We start from the raw sequence: 10,227 nt of genomic DNA, 5'->3' as shown, positions 1-10,227 counted from the left end.
CTTGGAATTGGAGAGGGACTGAGCCAGAGACCAACTTCAAAACCAGCTTTATAAATTTAGAAATATGGTTTAATATTACTTACACAACCCATTCAGTTGTCTTGATATTTCCTATTGGGCAGGTATTTTTCCATCTGTCAGTATCCAAACATCCAGGGTCCCTTGAAATTTTCAAAGATGAGTGTTTTCCTGTGGAGATAGGAACAGAACCCTGCCTCCATTCTATATGTTTTTCTTACCACCTGTATGAATATCATCATTGTGGATGAGTTGTCATTTCTCCTTTCCAAGGGGTTTCTCCTCTTCAAATCGAAACTTTATTAATTTTGATGGTGTCCACAATTTTTCTTCTCCTGTGGAAACAAGAGCAAAACCCCTTCCCCAACGTAGCACATCTCCTGGCTTCCATTGAGAGGTCAGCACATCTTTGAAATAAATCGGTTGATTTAGTTCAGCAGACTTTTCCATTATCCAATGTCTTTCTGCTGCTGTTGTTCCTTTCTCATTAGCGTTAAGAAAATTCAAGGTTAATAAAGCATTATGTAATCTATTTCTGGGGGTATTTTCGGTCCCTTTCTGTTTGTTCAGCATATCCTTTATAGTACGATTTGATCTTTCTATAATTGCCCGACCTGTAGGATTATTTGGTATACCTGTAATGTGTTTTATATTATAATAATCAAAAAAGTGTTTCATTTTCTTAGATACATATGCTGGACCATTATCTGTCTTTATTTGTGCAGGTATACCCATGATGGCCATAACTTCCAATAAATGTGTGATTACTGAATCAGCCTTTTCTGAGCTTAGGGCAGTAGCCCATTGAAAACCTGAATACGTGTCTATGGTATGGTGTACATATTTTAATTTACCAAATTCCATAAAGTGGAACACATCCATCTGCCAGATTTCATTTCTCTTAGTAGCCTTTGGGTTACTCCCTGCAGGCAACGGTGTTTGATTATAGAAAGAACAAGTAGGACATCTCTTTATAATGTCCTTAGCTTGTTGCCAAGTAATGGAAAATTCTTGCTTTAGGCCTTTACTATTGACATGATGCTTCTTATGAAATTCTAAGGCCTGCAACACACTTCCAATCAATAATTGATCAATCTCAGCGTTGCCTTGGGCTAGAGGACCAGGCAGACCTGTATGGTACCGGATGTGTGCTATGTACATCGGACAAAGCCTGTTCCTGATTATGTCTTGTACCTGGATAAACAATGAAGTCAACTCTGTGTCATCTGGTATAAATTCAGCGGTTTCAATATGCAAGATAACTCTTTCTGCATATTGTGAATCTGTAACTATATTAAGAGGTTCTTTAAAATCCCTTAGCACCATAAGAATGGCATATAATTCTGCCTTCTGGACAGAATTATAAGGGCTTTGTTCCACCTTACTCAATTCATCTGACTTGTAACCTGCTTTCCCTGATTTATTTGCATCAGTATAGAACGTACGGGCTCCAGTTACTGGAGCATCGCGTACAATTCTAGGAAGAATCCAAGAAGTTCTTTTTATGAGGTTAAGTCTACCACTTTTGGGATAGTTGCTATTAATTTCTCCCAAAAAATTAGCACAAGCTCTTTGCCATGGTTCATTGTCTTCCCATAACTTTTTTATTTCTTCAGTAATAAAAGGCACTATAATTTCTGCTGGGTCTATACCTGCTAGTTGACGAAGTCTCAGCTTACTTTTTATAATTAATTCAGAGACTTTTTCCACATAAGTTTTTAATTTTTTACTTGGTTTATTAGGTATAAATATCCATTCTAAAATAATATCTTCCCTCTGCATTAGAATCCCTGTAGGAGAAATTCTGGAAGGCAATATGACTAGGATGCAGCTAAGATTTGGGTTCACCCTATCCACATGTGCCTCCTGTAATTTTTCCTCAATCATTGTCAGTTCCTTTTCTGCTTCAGCTGTCAGTTTTCTTGGACTGTTCAAATCTTTATCACCATCTAAGGTTTTGTTTAAATGAACTATTAGATCAGGTGTTATCCCAACAGCTGGTCGTAGACTGGAAATGTCTCCTAACAATCTTTGGAAGTCATTAAGAGTCTTTAACCAGTCTCTCCTAATTTGTGCCTTTTGCGTTTTAATTTTCTCTAACCCTATTCTGTAACCTAGGTAATTAATAGAATTTCCTCTTTGAATCTTTTCAGGGGCAATTTGCAATCCCCACCTAGGCAAGACTTTCTTTACTTCTTCAAACATCCTTTCTAAAGTATCTTTATTTGAATCAGATAACAAGATGTCATCCATGTAATGATAAATTATGGACTTGGGGAATTGTTTACAAATTATTTCCAATGGCTTACTTACAAAATATTGGCACAATGTAGGACTATTGAGCATACCCTGTGGGAGGACAGTCCATTGATATCTCCTACTAGGCTGAGAATTATTATAAGTAGGCACTGTGAAGGCAAATTTTTCTCTATCCTTTTCTTGTAACGGTATAGTGAAAAAACAATCTTTCAAATCAATAACTATAAGAGGCCATCCTTTTGGTAACAGATGGCAAAGGAATTCCAGATTGTAGTGGGCCCATAGGTTGAATTACTTTGTTGACAGCTCTTAGATCTGTCACCATTCTCCATTTACCAGATTTCTTTTTTACAACAAACACAGGAGAATTCCAAGGGCTGGTTGATTCTTCAATATGGTGAGCATCTAGTTGCTCTTGCACCAGCTGTTCCAATGCCTGTAGTTTATCTTCAGCTAGAGGCCACTGTTTGATCCATATTGGCTTCTCAGTTAGCCATTTTAAAGGTAGGGCTGTTGGTACCTCTAAAGGTTTGGTACTTGCTGTACGTTCTTATTCAGCCTGAATGGCTGGTGACCTTTTTCCATAATACCTCATCATATCCTTCCCAGAATTATGAGTTCCTGGAACTACAGGAATGTTAATCTGGGTATTCCATTGCTGTAGCAGGTCACGGCCCCATAAATTTATGGCAATATTGGCTATATATGGCCTTAGTCTTCCTATTTGTCCTTCGGGCCCTATGCATTCAACCCATCTTGTGCTTTGTTTTACACGAGATAGGGTACCAATTCCCAGGAACTGAACATCTACCTCTTGAAGAGGCTAATTTGGATGCCAAGATTCTGGGGTAATGAAACTTACATCCGCACCTGTGTCTAATAAGCCTTCAATAAAAGTGCCATTTATACAGACTCTTAGCTTTGGTCTTTGATCATTAATAGAAGTCTGCCAAAATATACATTTACTCTGTCCTACTGGGTTTTTTGACTCATCCTCCACACGTAATTCATCATTTAGACAAGTATTACTTCTTACAGCAGAAATTGGAGCTTTTAATTTTCTTGGTGAGGCACGTTCTCCACTGTGACTGGGAATGACTGGGCCACTGTTGGCTTGGGGGCCTGCGAGAGGCCCCCCAAGGAGTTTCCCGATGATATCGGATTGCCCCGTCTGTCTGTTGTTGACCTGCATTCGTTGGACCAATGCCTGCCTTTACCGCATCTCCTACATATACCTGAAGGCCGAGGTCTCCTATTTTTGTCATTCCCAGAAGAGATATTATTCCTAGAAATTCTTTGCCTGCAATCCCTTTGCAAATGTCCTAATTTACCACAATTAAAACACCTGGCAGTTTGATGTCTCCTCATTGCTTTGGAAATCGCTTCTCCTACTCAAGATTCATCATTATAGCTAAACATCTCAACATTCATCGTATGCTGAATCCGTTCATCCATAGGTGCTAATCTAAACTTTAAAGGCCCAATTATCTTTTTGCATTCTATGTTTGCATTCTCAAAAGCTAGAGATTCAAGAAGTATTCGTCTAGCTTCTGGGTCTGTTACCCCTATGTCCAGAGCCTTAATTAATCTTTGCAAAAAGTCAATAAAGGGTTCTCTCGGTCCCTGCCCAATTCTGGTATATGATTCAACCCTTTTTGCTGGATCTTGTATCCTATTCCAAGCATTTAAAGCTGCTTGGTGACATAGACACAGTACTTCATCGTCATAAAGAGCTTGGACCTGTGGATCAGCATATTCTCCTGCACCAAGAATTTGATCTTGGGAAACCTCAACACCTTTTGCTCTTCCTTGCTGTTCCATATGTTTGGATTCTTCTCTGAAATAAATTCCAAACATCAAGGAAGGTCCATTATCTAAAACTGCAGACACTAACTGATGGAAATCATGGGGGGTAGCTCTAGCATTAGAAGCCCAAGTCCTTATCATTTCCTTTACATATGCATTGTGCAAGCCAAAATTAACAACAACTTGCTTAATTTCTTTCAGATCATTCATTGCTATTGGCATCCATCTAGCTTCTCTGACTCCCTTTGAGCCTTTAGAAGTTGACGCTTTGTCAGAATTAAGTATAGGGTATGTTGCTAGAACCCTGGGTAAGCCAGTTCTAATAGCTGGTGGAGGCATTGTATCCTGTCCTTGTGCCTCCTTACTCTGTTCACCAGCTGCAATAATTCCTCCAATCTTTTCAAATCTTTTTATCATTGTCTCTCTTACATCCTGAATCTCCTGACCTGTATATATTTCCAGTGATTTCACTGAGGCATCAATTTTTTGGTCCCCATTCTGCACCTGTGATTCCAAAGCTTTAATTTTTTCTTTCAAAGATAACATGTCCTCCTTAAACTTTTCTTGTATATCATGTAGATTCCCATCTTGGAGGTACATTCTGTCTGTTACCTTATCAAAACTTTGTGATAAAGTCTGAACGTCAAATTCAACAGCCTGAACCCTTTCAGGTAACTTTCTAATACCCTTGGATATGGAGTCAATTTTGTCTGTCATAGTATCCACTTGTTCAGATAACCTCTGATTTTCAATAATTTTAATCCTGTCAATTAGTTGTTCATTATTAGTTCGTAAAGATTCTATCGTTCTTAGGAGTGCCATATTCTTCCTTAATGATAGAATATGGAAAAGAAAACTGAAACCTAGTAACAAGCAAATCAAGGTATCCCCATAATCATATAAACCTTGTATGACGTAATCCATTGTATTAGTAAATATAAATTTACTAATCCATTGTATTAGTGAAAACAAAGCAGTAAAATTTGTGTGAGAAACGAAAACTGCCATATTACCTATTGTCCAGCAGGTGGTGCTGTTGCCGAGTCGCGATGAAAACGGGGTCCTGTTTCAGTGCCTTAGTAGATTTTAAAAACTGGAAAATGCAAGTTTCTCAACAAAGTAAATGTAATTAAATCAATTCCAGAGACAGAACCAGAAACCCAGAATCCAGGGGTAGAGAAGAGCAACCTGGAAGCCGCTTATGCCTCCACGTGACAGAGTCACCCTGAGGGGTTGCAGCTTTCAGCAACCGCGTGCTCTGGTTCGCGCCACTTAAGAGCTGTGCTTGCAAGGGAGATTTTAAAACAACGCGGGCAGAGACTACGCAGGCCTGTGGAGTTTAAATCCACGTGGGGAGGCCAAGGCCGCCTGTGGCGGCTGAGGAAGGGAGGGCTCCCGCCAAGCTGAACTCGCTGCTGGCAGCCGAGCCCGAGCGGGGAAAGGAGAGGTTCTAAAACCAAACGTTGGGCGCCAAAATGAAGGTGTAAGTCACAAACAATGCCACACCAGTTTGGAATTATGATTAATAGGGTGGTATTTATTTAAAGGGGAAAAAACTTACAGATCACTGTCCCAGGCAACAGCCCTCTATGCAACCAAGAAGGGAGTCTAGTCGCCGGTGGAGCAGGAAGTGAAGAGAGAGAGGAGAGGGAAGTGGCCTCTTTTTTAAAGGGAGAGAGACCACGCCCCAATTGGCTGGTATCTCAGCAGCTATAAGCTGGAGGAGTGGGAGGACCTCCCGCAACATAAAACAAAGTTTAGGAAGATGAAGTTAAGGGTATTTTTGAATGGCTTGATGGCTAATTTTGATTGTCAACTTGGCACACCCACAGAGGAGCCTCAGGTGAAGAAATGCTGCCATTGGATTGGCCTGTGGGCATATCTGTAGGGCACTTTCTTGATTCTAGTTGATGCAGAAGGGCACAGCCCACTCTGGGCAGTACCATCCCTAGGCAGGTTGGGAAAGGCTGTAGAAGAAGGCTGTCTGTAATATAGAAGCAACCAAGAAACAGCTTTCCTCCAAGGTTCCTGATTGTTACTTCCCTCAACCATGGGGTGTGATGGGGATGTATAAGCCAAATAAACTCTTTCTTCTTCAGGTTGCTTTTTCATGGTGTTTATGACCGCAATAGAAAGGAAGTTAGAACCAAATGTTTGATCTCTGGGCTGTTGACATGGTTCACAGGGAGGGGCATTCACCACTAAGTCTTACAGTCCATCTCCAGGATCTGCATGGTATGGGGAGGGAACTGATTCCTGAAAGTAGTCCTCTGACTTCTTTGTCCCGAACAAATAGATAAATGTAAAAAAATAAAAGACAAAGGGCGCATCATAGAAACCACTTGCGTTACAGTAAAATAATTGGTCAAAGATCTGGGGCTAGGAGACCTAGGGAGTAAATGGGTTTTCATTTTGATATGTTCAAAATAATAAAAACAGACGTGTGTGTTCCTAGTATGCCTTCCTTGCCTGAGATCACTGGAGGCTCCTGTGGTTTGAGCTGGGCCTGAGGATGGCTGCTGGTTCTTATGAATTCCAGCCCTGTTAGCATGAGTTCCTCTGTGGTTAAAGGCACACACCCAAAAGACCACGAAGTCTACATTCTGGCTCTCGCCTCTCCAACCCCACCCCTCACCCTCACCCCCACCCACGTTACTTGAGCCCCACTTCTCATCTGAAAAATCGGAGTAAAAGCCGTTCTTCCCCCTTCATAAGGTCGTGACGATCTACTTAAATTGCATTAAAGCTGAGAACGGGGCACAGAACCAGGGACGATTAGAAGCCTTGGTTTTCTTCTCCTTAATCTCACAGATGACGCCAGCTTGGAAAAGGTGAATTATTGGGGAGATGAATTGTGGAGCTAATTTAATGACTTCTCCAGAAAGTAGAGGTCCCACCAGGAAGGAGAGGTGGGCAAAGCCGGCCTATTTGCCTCTCGGTAACTCTTTAAATGAACATGAAGACACTTGCACACTGAACACAGAACACTTTTTAAAGCCAAGGCAGGGAAACTGAGGCTCTCTGCTGATGTGGGCACTCTGACTGGATCTAGATTCTAGGTCCTGCTCAGCTCCTCTCCTCCTGCCGAGCTTTCAGTCCGTTTCAAAACATGGAACAAAGAATAAACCTGTTGGGGCTGACTTGCTTATTTTACTCCTTGCCCTCTAGGGCAGATTCCAGGAACAGTCCTCTACCCCCACGTCCACCCCCACCCCACGCAGAAGACTTTACAAAGTGAGCATACTCACAGGACCCCTTACAAAGACCCCGCCCGGCTGATTTAATGGGCGTGTACCATTCTTTGATGCAGTTATTCTGTGAGCCCCATACAGCATCACCCCCTGCCACCCTCACGTCCGCCGGAGGGGAAAGAGGAAGCTTACTCCGCACGTAGGCACTGATTAAAACACAACTTTGTACTCTAATTATCCTGCAAGACTCCACCTTCCCACGCTGCTGATAACGCTCGCCAGGCAGCTCAGGCCATTGCTGGCCTCGCCCTCAGAGCCCACTTACATCTAGGAGACTCCAGCCGGCCCGGAACCCAGCGTGCTGGGGACAGCCCGGAGTAGCAGACGTGAGTTGCTTTGTCACCGCCCTCTCGGCGACTTTGGGCAAAATTACTTAGCAATCCCGTTCCTCCGGCATCTGGTGTGTGTCCTGCGGGCGGGGCAGCTGCAGAAAACCGGTACCGGGGCCCAAGAGCCAGGACCTGCCGGCGTGCGCGCCACGGAACTTGCGCGGGGACCCCGAGAGCAGGGCGCGGAGCTTCCTCTGCGGGAGCGTGGTGGTGGCGCTCCTCCTTTCTCCGGCGTCACGGGGACCTCCGCGCTGTCCCGCTGATCCGGGGAGAGCGACTCCGGGGTAGCGCGCGTGGCAGAGGAGAACCGGTCTCGGAGCGCCGGTGTAGCGCAGTGGCGGGGACCTCCGCCCCGGGCCCCCGCTCCCCGGTAGGTCGGCTTGGACACAGAGGCAAGCGAGGGGCGCTGGGGTGGGGGCGGGGACGACCCCTCCTGCCCGCCACTTTCACTTTCCCTCGTGGGAAACTTTGTTGCTATGGGGCGGGGGCTGCGCGATCCGGAACTAGCTGGGTTTAGGCTTCTTGGCGGCGGAGCCCGTTGGGCCCCCCTGGAGTAGGCAAGGGCGGCTGCAGCGGGCGCCCAGCAGATGCTTCGCAGCCCCACGCGGCAGTCGCAGCCGGGAGTAGGACGCCGCAAAGTTCCCGCGTGGGAGCCTCCCCGGCTTTGGCCACCGAGACCCGCTCCTCGCGCGGCTTCTCCGTAGAGTGGCGGGGACAGAGGTCCCGGGGGAGTCAAGCTTCAGGTCGCGTGTCCCAACCCGTGGCCACTGCAGGGACAAGCTTCTGCGCGTTTTAAGGTCAAGTTTTCGTGCTGCGGAGCGGGCCAGATATCGTACCCCCCTGCAAAGTGGAGGCGTCTTGCTGGAGGCCTGGGAACCTCTGGGGGAATCCCAGACGGAGGGAAGGGACTCCAGAGCGAAGGACGTGGGCGTGCCTCCAGGGTGGGCACGGTGTGCTAATGAAACCGCCAAGTTTCCAGGTAGAGGCTGGGAAGAAATCTTAACGTGTTTATCCCAGTGCCAGGCAAGTGGAGGGGTGATGCCAGTTTGGGGGCACATGCTCCACACCTTTTTTAACCTTTAAAACTTAAGAGCAATAAACAAGAAAATTAAGGAGAGATGAAATAAAATTAAAGTCTTTTGCATGGTTTGAGAGACATAGAAATCACCTTTTATCTTATATGCATATAATGTGCCCTTGTTACTTATTAAGCCACGTAAAAGCCTAGTCTAGAAACTAATAGTCTGTTTTGGCAGCTTCCGTTGATAGTGCCTGGAGGAAGTAGTCTTTAAAAGTGAGTTATTGCGGAGAACCGTCTGTGTTGCACTTAACGAGTATCCACATCTGTGAGGGGGCTGGATTCAGATGGTGCTGGATACCGCCTATTGGTGTTCGGAGAGAAATGGCTGAAGAAGTGTGTGGCCCAGCGAAGACTGGAAGGAGAGTTCCCTTGGGAAGGAGTCTCCCCCTTTCCTTTGAGAGAAAAGGTTTACTCGCTAAACATTGGCTATGCACTTCGCAGAGGTGGGCAGGGTAAGGGGTGAAATTAGCCCGATAGTGAGTAAGTTCCATCGGCCTAGGCAGGCTGGAAATACTCCAGGCAGAAGGAACTGGGAAGTCTCCATGTGACACTGTCTGTTCAGCTCTGACCTGAGGACACACTGTTGTTGGGCACGTCCTGGTTTCCTGGGGCTTATCACTAGCCCTGCATTGTGTGAGTTAAGCTGAATAAGCTTCAGAGATTTTTCTTAGACTTGGGCAGGAACACCGCCTTGAGACAATAAAAAATTGAGCAACACTGGGGTCATAAAGTCAGTTGGATAAACCGAAGTCTTGTGCACTTATTGTGAGCTGGGCTCTTGCTGTGGGGCACAGATGGGCACAGCTCATCTTTTGGGGGTGCAGGCCCCTTACTGGGGAATGGAAGGTGGGCTAAGGATGAGTAGGAACTGTTGAAACTCAAAAGGGATCAGTGTATCCTCTGAGCAGAGAACAGGAGCCGTCTGTGCTGGGAGAGTCCCACAAGAGCCAGAAGGGACAGTGGAGACGGCTGCTGCTGAGATCTGGTGGAATTTGGGGCCAGCCACATAGGGTAGGTGGATCTCCTAAAGGCTTCACACCTGTGAGTCTCCTCATAAACCCGGCCAGGTGGAGATGCCTCCAGGCCCAGCCTCCAGGAGGCTGAGGTGGGAGAATTGTTGGAGCTCAGATGGCGCGGGGACTGAGGTAGTGATGACTTGTGGGTGGACTGGGGCGTGTCACGGAGGACATCTGTGGAGGATGTGAGTGCAGAAAGGGTTCTTAACTTGGGGTGCTGCTATTCCAGAAACAGGGAGCACCAGGGAGGGAGCAGGTTCCAGGAAGGAGGACACATTCAGTTTTGCTGAGTCTGAGCAGCCCCTGAGGCTGGAAAGGAGCCCTGCAGCCCCTGTGGCCAATAGAGCAGAATCTGGATGTTTTTCCAAGATGGCTGCTCCGCAATCAGGATAAAGTGTGGAGAGGAAGGAGTGTAGATCAGGAGGTGGAAGAGTAGATCCTGAGGGCAGAGCATCTAGAGAGGTGGT

The 10,227-nt window shown here is 45.7% G+C and overlaps 1 protein-coding gene across 2 annotated transcripts in view; it reads left to right on the top strand.

The window, feature by feature from the left end:
* Positions 1-7,479: 7,479 nt before the first annotated feature.
* Gcnt4 (glucosaminyl (N-acetyl) transferase 4) overlaps positions 7,480-10,227 on the top strand; it is a 28,801-nt gene continuing 26,053 nt past the window's right edge. Inside the window, exon 1 of one of the 2 annotated variants that reach the window (XM_041663165.1) lies at positions 7,480-7,660. The gene's annotated coding sequence lies outside the window, so the exon portion shown is untranslated. Of the gene's footprint in view, positions 7,661-7,899; positions 8,034-10,227 lie in introns of those variants that run through there. The other variant, XM_041663164.1, reaches the window with a different exon arrangement.

Source organism: Microtus oregoni, unplaced genomic scaffold (genome assembly GCF_018167655.1).
Source record: "Microtus oregoni isolate MIOR12 unplaced genomic scaffold, Mior012 000014F_ref0000157, whole genome shotgun sequence".
NCBI classification, from domain to species: Eukaryota; Metazoa; Chordata; class Mammalia; order Rodentia; family Cricetidae; genus Microtus; species Microtus oregoni.
This window is presented reverse-complemented; position numbering and strand designations above follow the sequence as displayed.